Source organism: Podarcis muralis, chromosome W (genome assembly GCF_964188315.1).
Source record: "Podarcis muralis chromosome W, rPodMur119.hap1.1, whole genome shotgun sequence".
NCBI classification, from domain to species: domain Eukaryota; kingdom Metazoa; phylum Chordata; class Lepidosauria; order Squamata; family Lacertidae; genus Podarcis; species Podarcis muralis.
This window is the reverse complement of record NC_135674.1, coordinates 6,996,743-7,013,030: the sequence shown is the minus strand read 5'-3', so window position 1 is coordinate 7,013,030 and position 16,288 is coordinate 6,996,743. Positions and strand designations below refer to the sequence as shown.

General features: G+C 45.2%; 1 pseudogene across 1 annotated transcript in view; it reads left to right on the top strand.

The window, feature by feature from the left end:
- Positions 1-16,288, top strand: part of LOC144326450 (surfeit locus protein 1-like) — a 70,650-nt pseudogene that overhangs the window by 9,543 nt on the left and 44,819 nt on the right. The window contains exon 4 of the transcript XR_013391508.1: positions 2,161-2,242. The product of XR_013391508.1 is annotated as a surfeit locus protein 1-like (transcript). The remainder of the gene's footprint in view (positions 1-2,160; positions 2,243-16,288) is intronic.

Genomic DNA, 16,288 nt, shown 5'->3' with positions numbered 1-16,288 from the left:
ACGTCACATCCAGTCTCCCATTCCCGTGGGAATCCAACAGTAACTTGGACTGTGGAATGTAAACAATGTCTTGTGACATGCATTTGCTGCTCAGTGAGGGAAATAGAAACCAACATCAGGCAGGAAGCAGAACTTTACTGCAAGGTAAAGCCAAGTTTACTGCAAAGTAAATGGCCATTTCCTGCCTGCCCAATCTGTTTCCCCCCATAAGATCCACTTGTGTGCCCCTTGCTAGGCAGAATAGAAGCCCAGCATGGTATCAAGCTTAGCACGGTCTTGGGGTCTCTACTCTGCCTAACAAGAGGCATGGTGTGTGCCTTAAAGCCCCATGGATCTTATTGGGAGAAAAAGTAAATTTGTTTGCTTATTGGAAACTTTGTTTCTCAGCAGTCCTGTGAGAAGGAGATTCCAATCAGCAAACAAAGTTTCTTCTTTGTGACTTGGCTCCTGCTTCTATTCAGGCAAGGAGGCATCAATTTACTTTTGCAGTAAAGGGCTTTATGCATTTGGAAACTAAGGTGCAGACAATGCTGATGACTGGGCTGCTGTCAGTTCAAATTTTAATTGCTGGTTTTAGATATATTGTGATGTATTTTAAGTATTGTTTTTAACCAGTTTGTTTTTATTATTCTTTATTCTATGACTGATGTTTTAAAATGTTGTAAGCCACCTTGAATTCCAACTTGGCAGGATATAAATATATTACATAATAAATAAATAAAATAATATGAGAGGCAGTGGGGTGGAATCCATGTACATTATTTTGAGTTTTTTTGGAGGATAAACACTACAGATTTAGTAAGTAACACATAATTTGACATCTCTTTTATTGGTTTGGTTCAATATTAAGAATATTTTTAACCGTAGGATATTTTTTTTACACATTTAAAATATATAAGAAATATATCTACACTAAATTATAGAGTAGTATTGAGTAGAGCTACACACATGCAGAGCTACATACACGCAATAATGAATTTCAGTGGGGACAAATGTGAGGTTCTACACTTAGGCAGGAAAAACCAGCTGCACAAATAAAAGATGGGGGACACCTGGTTTGCCAGCAGTATATGTGAAAAGGATCTAGGAGTCTTATTAGACCACAACCTCAACATGAGTCAACTATGTGATGCAGCAGCAAAAAAGCTAAAGCTATTCTAGGCTGCATCAACAGAAATATAGTGTCATAGTCCCGCTCTCTTCTGCCTTTGTCAGACCACACCTGGAGTACTGTGTTCAGTTCTGGGTGCCACAATTTAAGAATATTAACAAGCTGGAACATGTGGAAAGGAGGGCAACCAAGATGATCAAGGATCTGGAAGCCTAGCCTTATGAGGAACAGTTGAGGGAGCTGGGTATGTTTAGCCTGGAAGAGAAGACTGAGAGGAGATAGGGTAGCCACCTTCAAGTATCTTATGGGGTGTCACATGGAAGATGGAAGCAGCATGTTTTTTCCTGCTCTGGAGGGGGCAGGATCCGAATGAATGGAGTTCCACTTAGTTTAATACCACTTATGTCAGAAACCACAGAGCCTAAACCACAGAGCTAGGGCTTGCAGATCAGAAGGTCGGCAGTTCGAATCCCCGCGGAGGGGGGAACTCAGTCCCTGCTCCTGCCCACCTAGCAGTTCGAAAGCACGACAAAGTGCAAGTAGATAAATAGGTACCACTCTGGCGGGAAGGTAAACGGCGTTTCCGTGCGCTGCTCTGGTTCGCCAGAAAGCGGCTTAGTGATGCTGGCCATATGACCCGGACGCTGTACGCCGGCTCCCTTGGCCAATAAAGCGAGATGAGAGCCACAACCCCAGAGTCGTCCGCAACTGGACCTAATGGTCAGGGGTCCCTTTACCTTTACCTTTATGTCAGAGCCAGGTGTGGATTGGGTAGAGCAGCCATTTGGTTGGTTTGCTATGTTATACAGGGGGTGAAGTAGAACAGGGAGTTACACAGAAAATCTGAGCATGGGAGAGCTGTATCATTGGCAGGGAGAGTGAGGTGGGAGTGGGAGTAGAGATTACATAAGTTTACCTACATAGGACTACCTACATAGGTTTTCACTTTTTACATAAAAGTAAGCTGCCCCTGGTGTTTGAATTTCTTTTCTAAAGGCTCATATTGCATATGGTTCTGACTCCCTGCTGTTTCTCTCTTGCAACCACAGAAAGCACAGTTCCAGGGGGGCCCTTTGGAGGCCAGACGAGGGTGACGTTACGCAACGAGCACATGCAACACATCATTACCTGGTAAGTGACAAAACATTTGGGGTTTTATCTAGAGCGGGGCGATATTTGAAAATCATGATGCAGGAAAAGCTGTGAAGCCAGGTAATGCTTCTTTATAGCTCCATCCTTATTTCAGACATAGTGATATATCCGTATATTGTGATGTTTAGCTGGTGACAATATTGCAATGTTGAAATCAGGTATCACCCAGCCCTAGTTTCATCCATGTTCCCAACCTTTGGGATATTCCTGTTGATTTTATCTATATACCATTTTTGAGTGGTATTGTGTGGCACAGAATTTTTTTTAATGATGCTAAGTAGTAAATATTCTGCAAGTGTTTTTGCCAACAATGATTTTAAAAAACCTGATTCTCGTACAGATTGGCGTCTTTTGGTATCTACTTCTACTATAGACTGGCATCTTGCTGACGCTATTGAGGTTGTACAGTGGTACCTCTGGTTAAGTTAATTTGTTCCGGAGGTCCGTTCTTAACCTGAAACTGTTCTTAACCTGAGGTACCACTTTAGCTAATGGGGCTTCCTGCTGCCGCCGCGCGAATTCTGTTCTCATCCTGAAACAAAGTTCTTAACCCGAGATACTATTTCTGGGTTAGCAGTGTCTGTAACCTGAAGCGACTGTAACCCGAGATACCACTGTAATCAGCTGTTGGCCCTTTTTGTTAGCCATTATGTCTATTTCCCTATATACACACAATAGCTGGGACAATCTCGTTCTCACGCTGGAAGCTATGCATGAAGAAGATCTGACTCTGGATTATGTTACTGGCCGGCTACTGGAGGAATGGCAGAGGTGTGACGGCAAGCAGTTGTCTGCTCCGAGTGCTTCGACAAGCGATCGGCTTGTGAAGAATGCAGGCAGCATTTCTGAGGAGAACCAGCCAAAACAACATACCCAAGCTACGGCTGGTGAGGAATCTGCATTTGCTGTTTGTCGTTGTTACAGGTGCGGTTCTACTCGGCATCTGAGGAAGCAGTGTCCGGAGGAGGCCATATCTGAGGGTCAAAAGCAGCGGAAACAGCAAACGAAGTTTGGAAAGAAGAAGCAGATTGCGCAACTTGTGACGGCCGTGGTCGAGTGTCCTGATGAGCGGTGAAACACCTGGATTATCGATTCAGGGAGTTCCTGGCACATTGTTGTTTCAGAGGCGGTTTTTGCCAAGAAAGTTTCTACACCACGGAGCCAGGTGGCATTGGCTGACGGGAGGAAATCTGACGTGGAGTTGGGTGGTTCTGTTTTTGTCTCCTGTCTAAGCACGCATCTGGACAACGTTCTGTGTGTTCCTTCGCTGAGGAGCAACCTGATGTCTGTCTCCTGTCTGCTGAAAGCTGGGTTTGTAGTGCATTTCCGGGACAGTTACTGTGAGATCCAGAAAGGCGGAGTGTGATGGCCTGGGATTCGGACTCGGATGCTGAACCTGAGGGATCCCAGCCTGCACAGTATTCCCCGCTTCCAGAACCAGCTGAGCCGGGGCTGTGGCATGAGCCTGAAGGGTCCTCACCTGTGCTGGATCCTCAGGTGCAGGCATCAGATGAGTCTGCTCTGGTTCCCGAGGTGATGGAGGACACATTGCCTGCAGGTGCTCCACTCTCAGCCCCGTCAGGGGAAGACGAGGTTGCCTCTGGGTCCAGTAACCCTCCAGCCTCTCCTGAGCTGCAGAGGCTCAGGGCAGAGAGGTGGAGGGAACTAAGTTCCCGCAGGAGGAGTGCTCACCTCCAGGCAAGGAGAGGCGAGTCACCAGAGGATCGGGGCCGCCCTATGCCTTGGGGCAGATAAAAGCCAGCTAGCCCCAGTCTCAAGTTGTGGGAGCAACATTGTTAGTTCCTGCCTGAACCCTGTCCAGCTTTCCTGCCCGAGCTCCTGACCCACCCTGGCTCCCTGCTTGCAAGCCTGTTCCTGACTTCACCCGACTTCCTGCCCTGCACCCAGGTTCAGCTACTACGGACTGCCTCCACGTTGATCGTGGAGGCAAATTTATGTCTGGACCTTTTCAGTCTTGGTTACAGACAAAGGGCACAGTGTTTGCTATTTGCAGTTTAGTAGTGCTGCAGAGAGCTTGCTGGGGAGACCATGCATTAAAAAGGGACTCAAAAATAACTTAAACAAGGTTTTAATAACAAAAACAAAAACTCCTTATACACTAAATACATCAACAACAAACCAGACCCAACCACCAACCCATCCCCCAGGGTAATGAGAGAGCTAGGTGCTGCCCCTTATATACTATACTCAATTGCTGACACAGCTTGATTAACACAACTCAGTAGCAACTGCTATGTTTCACAGCTGTAAGACTGGGTCTCGTTATTTGCCCTGGCCCTTAAAGACATACACAGCTTGTGAAACAATAATGAACCTTCACATTTTAAAGTGACCATTCAACATTTCCCCTGCGGTTCATTATTGTGGAACAAAAACAATAAAGCATATTTTGTACATGTCTTTCATGTGTAACTTTTGGAAGAGCTTTAGTAAAAATGTCTGCAATTTGATTGTCACCTGGAACATATTGAAATACAATCATTTCGTCAGCAATTAGTTTCTTTACAAACTGTAAACGGTAACCTTAAGACTCTCGTGCGCTGCGTATTGGTCTCTGAACACAGGATAGCAAGTCCGCTCTGGGAATCAAGGTAAACTTTTACTTGTAGTGTTACTTGCATCTGTAGGTCTGCAAATACTTGCAGATACCATTCCACATCACGAGTGGCCTGAACGCATGCACATAATTCACTCTCTGTTGTGGAGAGAGAAATAATGGTTTGTGTCTGGGACTTCCATTCAAATGGACAACTGTTATAACAAAACACCATACCAGACACACCCCTGCAATTATTTTGTTATACTGCATGAGACGCATTGCAGAAAATTTCAAAAACTCTGAATAAGTCAAAAACCAAGGTTTTAGAGAAAAATTTAATACCAATTGAGAGAGAGAGGTTTCAGAATGTGACAGGTTTAACAGTGGTTAAGAAAGTGAAATACCTGGGGATTAACATGACAGCAAAAAATGGGAATTTATTTAAAGACAACTATGATAAATGTTGGTCAGAAGTGAAAAAAGATTTAGAAATATGGTCAAATTTGAAGCTTTCACTGTTGGGTCGTATTGCTGCTATAAAAATGAATGTATTGCCTAGAATGTTGTTTTTGTTTCAGGCATTGCAAATTGTGGACAAAGTGGACTGTTTCAAGAAGTGGCAGAGAGATATTTCAAGATTTGTCTGGCAGGGCAAGAAGCCCAGAATAAAATTTAAAATATTAACAGATGCAAAGGAAAGAGGTGGATTTGCCCTGCCAGACTTTAAACTTTACCATGAATCAGCAGCTTTTTGCTGGTTGAAAGAATGGCTACTTCTTGAAAACACAGACATTTTGGACTTGGAAGGTTTTAACAACGTATTTGGATGGCATGCATATCTGTGGTATGACAAGGTCAAAGCGCATAAAGCATTTAAAAACCATATTGTCAGGAAAGCATTGTTTAATGTTTGGATAAGATATAAGGATCTATTGGAAAATAAAACCCCAAGGTGGCTGTCACCGATGGAAGCGAAAGCTCAGAAAAAGCTCAATATGGAGGCTAAATGGCCGAAATATTGGGAAATCTTGGAACAAGATGGAGATAGATTGAAATTGCAGAGTTTTGAGAAACTAAAGAACAAAGTGCGAGACTGGCTTCATTATTATCAGATAATGGAGGCATATAATTTGGACAAGAAAACTGGCTTCCAGGTGGAAAAATCAAAATTAGAAACAGAACTGTTAGAACCCAAAACTAAGATTTTGTCAAGGATGTATAACCTGCTGTTGAAATGGAACACCCAGGATGAAACAGTTAAATCTGCTATGATTAAATGGGCACAAGATGTTGGACATCATATTATGTTTGCTGACTGGGAACAGTTATGGACCACAGGTATGAAGTTTACGGCATGTAATGCCCTAAGAGAGAATATTATGAAAATGATATACAGGTGGTACATGACCCCAGTCAAGCTTGCAAAAATCTATCACTTGCCCGATAACAAATGTTGGAAATGTAAAGAAACTGAAGGCACATTCTTTCACCTTTGGTGGACGTGCCCGAGGATTAAGGCTTTCTGGGAGACGATACATAATGAATTGAAAAAGGTATTTAAATATACCTTCTTGAAGAAACCAGAGGCCTTCCTCCTGGGCATAGTCGGCCAATCGGTGTTAAAGAAGGATAGAACTTTCTTTATGTACGCTACAACAGCAGCAAGAATACTTATTGCAAAGTATTGGAAGACACAAGACATACCCACTCAGGAAGAATGGCAGATGAAGGTGATAGACTACATGGAATTGGCGGAAATGACTGGCAGAATCTGAGACCAGGGAGAAGAGTCGGTGGAAGAAGATTGGAAGAAATTTAAAGACTATTTACAGAGATATTGCAAAATTAATGAATGTTAGAATGATGTTGGACTGAAATTAAGTGGTTTCTAGCTGTAATGGTACAAAAGAATAGGAAAAAATGGTTTATTATAAGTAAAATTTAATGTTATAATAATTTAAGATTAAAGATCAGGGTAAAATAAAGAGGGAAAGAAACTGCTGAACTAATAAATAGAACTGGAATACAAAAAAGGGAGGTATGAGGAGGTCCAGGAAACAAGTAAATGAAAAATAAGTGATGAAAAGATTGACTGTTTTTAACTGTTTTTATTTGTATTTTTTCTTTTTTTCTTTTTCTATTTTGTAATATTGTAAAAACCATAATAAAAAATTTATTTAAAAAAAAAAATTCAAAAACTTTGTCAATACATGTTGCAAAGTGCAACCTATAATGTTTGGTATGTTTAAGGTACATTGCCACTCTCTTAAGAGCAAAGAAACATTGTGTAGTGGGCTTTTCCACAAATTTTGCCAGAAAGTGAAAAGCATAAGTTATATCTGGTCTTGAGATTCTTTGAATGAAATTTAGTTTGCCTATAGCAGAACGATACAAAGTTTTGTTAGGAAATGGCTTATCTTCACCTGTAAAGGTGAAACCACACACCATAGGTGTTTCCTTCCCATTTGCATTTTCTAAACATAACATTTCAACAAGATCATCAATTTTTGCAGTTTGATGAACCAGAAAAGATCCATTTTTGCCTTTCTCAATTTGCATGGATAAGTAATTTTTAGCTATGCCTAATTCCACCACATCAAATTTCTTCTGTAACTGTGATACTACCTGTTCATATTCCTGTTTAGTTTTTGTAGAAATTAACACGTCATCTACATACAAACATATTTTTGTTGCAGAGTTTGCCCTTTCCTTTATAAACACACAATTGTCTGCCTTTCCTTGTGAAAAACCAATATCCAGCAATTCTTTTGCTAAGGTTTGGTGCCAATTCCTTCCACTTTGGTGCAGACCATAAAGGGATTTATTTAATTTGCATACCAAACCTTCAGTGGCGTCTATGCCTTCAGGAACACGCATAAAAATTTGTTCTTTTAAATCTGCAAACAAATATGCAGTTTTTATATTTAAATGATAAACAGAATGTCCACGTTGTGATGCATCTTTTAACAAAAGCTTAACTGTTTCATATTTTACACTTGGTGAATAACACAAATCATAATCTTTGCCTGGAATTTGTTGAAAACCCCTAGCAACTAATCTAGCCTTGTACCTTACAACTTCATTTTTGTCATTCATTTTCACTCTATAAACCCATTTTGAATCAAAAAGTCTCAGATCTGGGGTTTGTGGTACAAGAGACAAAGTGTTATGCTCTTTTAAAGAAGCTATCTCAGAGTTCATAGCTTTATACCAATTTACAGCTTGTTGCTTAGGTAAATTCTGAACATCATTGCAGCTTTTTGGCTCGAAAACCGCCTTATTGGCATACACAGTATTAAAATGTTCATCTGCAAAACGTTGCGGCTTCTGCCTCTTTCTATCTGAACGTCTCAGTCCAGAAGGAGAGTCAGACTCCTCAGACTTAATGGGACTAAGTGAACTACTAGTTTCAGGTTGTAAATCATCATTGTCAGACTGAAGAGATGCCTGTAGGCTAAGCTCACGGTCAGAAAACTCAAGAGAATCTAACCTCCCCTCGGGTGCCTATGACTTTAAATCAAACAAATTATCAGATTCAACAGGCTTTTCGTCTTTTTCCATTAATTCAGAAGCACCATTTCCTGCTTCTTCTTCTTCTTCTTCTTCTTCTTCTTCTTCTTCTTCCTCCTCCTCAGTATCATCTATACCGTTAGTATCTTGGAAAACAGCAACTCCATTCCAATTTACAGTTTGCATCATGCTTCTGGTAATATGAAATTTGCCAGTTGCTGGTATGTAAATTCTGTACACTCCCTGCTGGTAGCCCATTAATTTTCCCTGAACACTACACGCTCACCCAATTTCTGCTTAGCAGGATAATGCATAATTACATCTGAACCCCAAATGCGTAGGTATTTCAGATTAGGGCATTTTTTAAACAGCTTCTCATAGGCAGTGACATCTAAACCAGAATGATAACTGTGATTTTTAACATGGCAAAAGGCATTGAGCACTTCAGCCCAAAAAACCTCGGGCAGATTAGCATCGTGCAGATAAGTTTTAACCCCTGCCTGCAGGTCACGCTGCACAACTTCAACAAGCCCATTTTGCCAGGGACTTCGGGGGCAAGATAACTCATGAGTAGTCCCCTGCGCTTCCAGGAATTTCTCAAAATCCTCAGAAACAATTTCCCCGCCCCGGTCAGAAAACAGGTTCTTAATAGGTTTTTTAAAATGTGTTTTTACCCAACTGTAAAAAACTTTGTACTTCTCAAATGCTTGTGACTTCTCAGCTATTGCATAAATCCAACAATATCTACTACACTGGTCTATCAGGGTAAGCCAGTACTTAGAACCTCCTAATGATGGTGGGAGTGGCCCAACTAAATCACAATCTACACACTCAAATGGCTCAGTTACTTTCCTATCTGAGCACCTACCCTTGCGTGCAACCTTAATCTTATTCTTGCAACAGGATAGACATTGCATAAAGAATTTACATGGTTTTAAGTTGAGGCCATTAACAATATTCTTTCTCTTAATTACATCAGCAAAATTCAGATGTCCTAGAAGACGGTGTGCCTCGTGCACACACCCAGAATGTGGCCTTACCTTCCTCAACCCATGGCTTGACTTTGCTGCTCTGCAATTTATAGGCAATTGGGAGTCGGTGCGAAAATACAGTCTATATAAACCATCAGAGTCCCGGGCATACAATAGACGTTTGTTCCCATCAAAGAACTCACACAAAGACTCCCCTGTGGTGAGTGCTTGAGGGCCCTGCTCTTGCCACTTACCATCCGGCCTGGGGCGGGGCCTGAAGCCTCATAAGGACTGCGTGCTGCTTGCTGCCGCTGCCCAGGAAGACTCCCCTGTGGTGAGTGCCTGAGGGCCCTGCTCTTGCCACTTACCATCTGGCCTGGGGCGGGGCCTGAAGCCTCATAAGGACTGTGTGCTGCTTGCTGCCGCTGCCCAGGAAGACTCTCCTGCGTGAGTGCCTGAGGGCCCTGCTCCTTCTTGCCACTTACCACCTGGCCCAGGGAGGGCCTGACAGGCCTCACAAGGACAGCTCCTGCCACTTACTATCTGGCCCAGGGTGGGGCCTCACAAGGATGGTTGTTGCCACTGATGCTGCTCCTGCCCAGGAGGACCCGGTGGGGTGCAGAGTTTTTTTTAAACATGTTTTAACATGTTTTAAAATTTCCCTTTTCCTTTAGATTTTTTATATATGGGGGTGGGATGGATGTGTGGGTGGCTTGGGAATTTGTTAGATTTTGTTGATTTTGTAATTTTTGCAGTTGTTACTTGTATTGTTTTATTGTTTTCTGGGTTGTTTTTGTTTTTTGTTTTTATTGTTTTAAGGTTTTATTGTTTTCGGCTGCGAAAGAATAACACTAATTGCCATCAATGGAGGCTACTATGAGGCCTGGGATTGCTACCGTGGAGGGGCGAGGAAGGTATGGCGGTGGGGGCAGATGTTATAGGCAAAGGGGATCGAGATATGGATACGCTCGTACCCCTTCCAATCTGCGCCCCATCCCGAGGGACGAGGGTAGGGTGAGCAAGGATTACTCACCTCCGTCACTGGTGCTGTGCAATGCCAGGTCTATAGGCAATAAAACCGCCACCCTGCGAGATTTCTTTATCTCGCAGGGGGTCGACCTGGCTTGTGTGACGGAGACCTGGGTGCGCGAAGGGGCAACAGTTACCTTACGAGAGATGGCGCCCCCGGGTTTCTCCGTCCTCCACCAGTCGCGGACTGTGGGCCGGGGGGGGAGGGGTGGCATTATTAATCCGGGAAAATTGTCCTTTCAGGGCTCTACCATCGCCATCAATCCCCGGCATTGAATGTGTTGGCCTAGTGTGGGGCTCCGAGGAGAGCTTGGCTGTCTGGCTGGTGTACCGGCCACCTAGCACACCAGCAGCCACCCTGTCAGGCCTATTGGAGGCGGTGGCCGGCTGGGCCTTGGAGTTCCCTAACCTATTGGTATTGGGGGACTTTAACATCCATGCTGATGCCACTCCCTCCTCACAGGCTCTGGACCTGGTGTCTTCCATGGCGACACTAGGGCTCTCCCAGTTTGTTTCAGGCCCCACACATCAAGCAGGCCACACGCTGGATTTGATCTTTGGCGTAGTTATAGATGTGATCATGTCTCCTTCAATGAAGGTGCCATGGTCTGATCACTACGCTCTGAAAGCCAGGATTGACTTTCCACCCCCACCCTGCTTAGGTGGCAAGCCGATTTGGGCTCGCCCGCAGAGGCTGATGGACCCTGATAGATTCCGCCAAGCCTTGCGGGACCTTGCTCCCCCGGGCGACTCATTGACTGAGCTTGTTGAGGGCTGGAATACCCAGCTCCTGGCAGCCATCGATGAGATCGCACCTAAGCGCCCTCTGCGACCCCGCAGAAACCGGGCTCCATGGTTTACCGAGGAGCTCCGGAAAATGAAGCGGGACCTCAGACGGCTAGAGCGAGTATGGCGGGGTGCCCGTGACGGAGCCTCAAGAACATCTTATAGGGCTTTTATGAAAACCTACGAGATGGCGGTGAAGGCTGCTAAGAAGTCATACTTCTCGGCCTCCACTGCATCCGCTAGCTCTCACCCAGCGCAATTATTTAGTATAATCAGGTCTTTAACGTCCCTTGAGGGACAGCCAAATTTAAATAACAATTTGACACACAGCTGTGAGGCATTTGCGAGCTTTTTTGCGGAGAAGGTCTTGTTGCTCCGCCATGACCTCCCTGCCAATTTGGATACAATAAAGGAACTGGAGGCCCCTCGACTGTCCTCGGGTCCAGTATTGGACCACTTTGACCGGATATCCCCAGCCGATGTGGACAGACTCCTCCAAGCTGGAAAGCCCACCACCTGTCCTCTTGACCCGTGCCCGTCTTGGCTGATTAGAGCGTGTCCAGACGAGGTGCGGGCCCCCCTGGGGGATATCATCAATTTGTCCCTTGGCACGGGGACATTCCCAGGGGAACTGAAGGAGGCAGTGGTGCGCCCGCTCTTAAAGAAAACATCATTAGATCCTTTAGATCTATCCAATTACCGCCCGGTTTCGAATCTTCCTCTTCCTGGGTAAGGTGATTGAGAGAGCGGTTGCTGAACAGCTTGGTGGGTTTCTGGATGAAACATCGGCTCTGGATCCATTCCAGTCCGGCTTCCGCGCTGGTCATGGGACCGAGACGGCTCTGGTTGCCCTAACAGATGATCTGATTCTTCTAGATCTGTCAGCAGCTTTCGACATGGTTGATCATGAACTTCTGGACCACTGCCTTGCCGACGTGGGGATCCAGGGCACAGTCCTTCAATGGCTGCGCTCATTTCTCTCTGGTTGGGGACAGAGGGTGGCGCTTGCGGGGGAATTGTCATCGCGCCACTCCTTGGTATGTGGAGTACCTCAGGGTGCGATACTCTCCCCGATGCTTTTCAACATCTTTATGCGCCCCCTCGCCCAGCTTGTTCGGAGTTTTGGGCTGGGTTGCCATCAGTATGCTGATGACACCCAACTCTATCTGTTGATGGATGGCCATCCTGACTCGGCCCCAGACACACTGACCAGATGTTTGGAAGCTGTGGCTGGATGGTTACGTGGGAGCCGGTTGAAGCTAAATCCTTCGAAGACAGAGGTCCTGTGGCTGGGATGGGGCGATATGGGATTGGGGGGGCAACTCCCATCTCTTGCGGGGGCGCAATTAGTGCCAGCACCGTCCGTTAAGAGTTTGGGTGTAATCTTCGACAGCTCCCTTTCCATGGAGGCGCAGATTGCAGCTATAACAAAGGCGGCATTTTTCCATCTCCGCCAAGCTAAGCAGTTGGCTCCTTACCTCTCTCGCCCTGACCTAGCCACTGTGATCCACGCGACGGTCACCTCCAGACTGGATTATTGTAACTCGCTCTACGTGGGGCTGCCCTTGAGACTGACCCAGAAACTCCAGCGGGTGCAGAATGCTGCAGCGAGACTCCTTACGAGGTCTTTGCTGCGAGATCACATTCACCCGGTGCTATACCAGCTGCACTGGCTCCCGGTGGAGTACAGGATCAGGTTTAAGGTGCTGGTTTTAACCTTTAAAGCCCTATACGGCTTAGGACCCTCGTACCTACGGGACCGCCTCTCCTGGTATGCCCCACAGAGAAACTTACGGCCTTCAAATAAAAACATCTTGAAGGTCCCAGGCCACAGAGAAGTTAGGCTGGCCTCAACGAGAGCCAGGGCTTTTTCGGCTGTGGCTCCGATCTGGTGGAACACTCTGTCACAAGAGACCAGGGCCCTGCGGGACTTGACATCTTTCCGCAGGGCCTGCAAGACAGAGCTGTTCCACCAGGCCTTTGGCAAGGGCACAGCCTGACTCCCTCCTTCGGCAATCTTCGCGGAGCTCTGGCCCAATGGCTGCCAGTGGCTTGAATTAATTAATTTTAGAATGAATGATTTTAGAGTGTTTTTTATGCTGTACTTTTGTACCGTTTTATTGTTGTTAGCCGCCCTGAGCCCGGCTAAGGCTGGGGAGGGCGGGATATAAATAAAATTTATTATTATTATTATTATTGACTTTAAGAAACGCAGTTATGCCTTGACGAGCGAAGCACCTTACTGACAATAAATTGTCCACTAACGGGCAGTAAATGCAGTTCACTATTGTAACATTTAAAGAGTCAAGTTTAACAGTACCCCTGCCAAGCGACTGCAAGACTTGTGAATTGGCTAAATGTACATTACCAATTTCCTCTTTGAAAGAAATAAACAAGCTTTGATCGTTGCAAATGTGTCGGGATGCACCTGAGTCCACAATAAAAGAATTCCACTTGGCACCTTTAATTCTTTTACGATCTGTTGTCCGAGCGTGAAAAGCTCGCGGCTCGTTTCTGTCTTTACGGTACGATGTCGGCTGCTGGGCTGACGACCATGATTGATGAACAGAAACAGACTTGGGAGTACTTTGCTTTCTTTTGGATCTGCAGTCCTTTGCAAAATGTCCTTGCTTACTGCAGAACCAACAACACTTGGCAGCTTTAAATGCAGTCATATCACCACAAGTTTGCATATGGCGTTCCCCATTACTTCTGGAAATAGAGCTTATGGCACAAGCCTCCCTTCTGTCCAACTCGCCCATTAATCTTGCCGGTAATCTTGCACAGTTAATTGTGCTGGTGGAACGGCAGATATCTGGCTAGCTATAGCATCAAAATCCTCATTAAGGGAACAAAGAATGATAAAAACATACTGAATATCAGGTATCTCCATGTCCCTTCGAATTAATTCGCAGCGTATTGCCTCCAGACTTCTCAAGTGTACTGCCAAATCACCACCAGGCTGCAACTTCATCTGGTACAGCTGTTTGAAAAACGTCAATGCAGACGCTGACTCTTTTTTAATATGCACTGCTGCAAGGCTGTCCCACATTTCTTTGGCAGTTTTCTTATTTCTTATATAGACTACTTGCTGGTCGCTGACTGCCAAATTAATTATCGCCCTGGCTTTTGCATCTCCTTTTGACCAAGCATTAGTCACAGGGTCAGGAGGGTCATCAGTTACACAGGTCCATACTTCTCTAGAGGTCAAAAGTGCCTCCATCTGAAAAGACCATAAACTATAGTTCTCATCTGTCAGCTGTGGGAAGACCAGAGCCTTCTCAGCTTCTGGAACCCGGTCAACCATTCTGGAACTCTTCCAGACCCACAGAACTATGCCAACAGGAGGAGGAGTTTTCAAACCTTTCTCAGAGTCCAAAAATATGCAGTCATCCACTCAGCAGCTGGGCCCATAACCAAAAGGTGTTGGCTATTTGCAGTTTAGTAGCGCTGCAGAGAGCTTGCTGGGGAGACCATGCATTAAAAAGGGACTCAAAAATAACTTAAACAAGGTTTTAATAACAAAAACAAAAACTCCTTATACACTAAATACATCAACAACAAACCAGACCCAACCACCAACCCATCCCCCAGGGTAATGAGAGAGCTAGGTGCTGCCCCTTATATACTATACTCAATTGCTGACACAGCTTGATTAACACAACTCAGCAGCAACTTGTATGTTTCACAGCTCTAAGACTGGGTCTCGTTATTTGCCCTGGCCCTTAAAGACATACACAACTTGTGAAACAATAATGAACCTTCACATTTTAAAGTGACCATTCAACACACAGGTCATAGAAAAACATGCCCCCATAGTCTGGAAGAAAACGGGTTGGCAGAGAGGAAAAACAGGTCTTTTGTACTCAATGCTTGAGGATGCTGGTCTATCAAAGGTGTTTTGGGCAGAAGCTTTTCTGTCCACGTGCTATTTGCAGAATCATTTATTTCATAGATCAATTGGAACAACACCCTATTTCAAATTGTTCAACAAAAAGCCCAAAGTTGATCATGTGCGTGTTGGGTATATTTACGTAGCTGTAAATGGAGCCCACGCGCTTCCCTCAGCTCTCCGGTCAGCTACTGTAGCAGAGTGCACGCAGTGAGAAACTGTTGCTGTGCGTGTGTGTATAATAAATCAGGCTGCACGCACGGTGTCTTCCTTATCTTCTAAAAGTCTTTATTCGTGTAGAAAAACAGCTCTTAAATCTTTCCTGGCGACAGAGCGCACATCTTGCTTCCTCTCCGGAGGAAACCGAAACAGAACAGACACACAGAGAAAACACTCCCCTCTGTGTACGGAGAGCCACGCCCCAGAATGTGAGACGTCACACAGAACCTCTTAACCCTGTAGGTTCTGATTCTCTCCACACCCCCTCTCGCCTCGCATTCTGGGGGTACTGTGAACACACATTTACAGACCTCTGAGTGTTCAACACCTTCCCCATTGCCTTTCGCCCCTTCCTGGCATCTTTGTCAGGCAACTGTTGAACCTCCTCAAAACTCCCAGATTCGCACCTAGCCACACCAACCCAAACACTAGTGGCTTCATACCTTTCAGGTGGAATTCCCTTTGTTGCCCGAGATGACCACCTGGGCACAAACTGGGGTGCTTCTTCTGACCCACTGGGGCCAGCAGGTGTGTCTTCTTCATCAGACTCCTCCCCCTCTGACTTGACCCATCTGTGAGCTTTCTCCATTATGCTAACAGGAGATGAAGGCTCACTCTTGGACACTCCTTTAACAACCTGTGGAGATGTCCAAACCTGTTCCGGACCTTGATCCTGGACCTGGCCCTCATCATCAGGTTCAGCCTCTAACTCTCCCTCCTCCTCAGATTCAGACAGACAATCTGAGTGAATGTCAGGGCTCGCTTTGCGCCTTGCCCAACCATCCTGCTCACAGAACTCAGCATGTTTACTGATCAGAAGCTTGGTCTGATCACCTTCTGGATATGCAAACCTCCACCCCTTTGTCGCAGGTTCATACCCACAGAAGATCATTTCCTGGACCTTTGGACCACCCTGTTCTTGCAGAGCTCTTGGTACCGGCACCAAAGCTCTTGCACCGAATGCACGGAGGAAATGCACCTGCGGTTTCTCTCCGTGGAGCATAAAATACGGGGTTTCACCTACCACTGAATTGTAGGACCTATTCTTCGTGAAATTC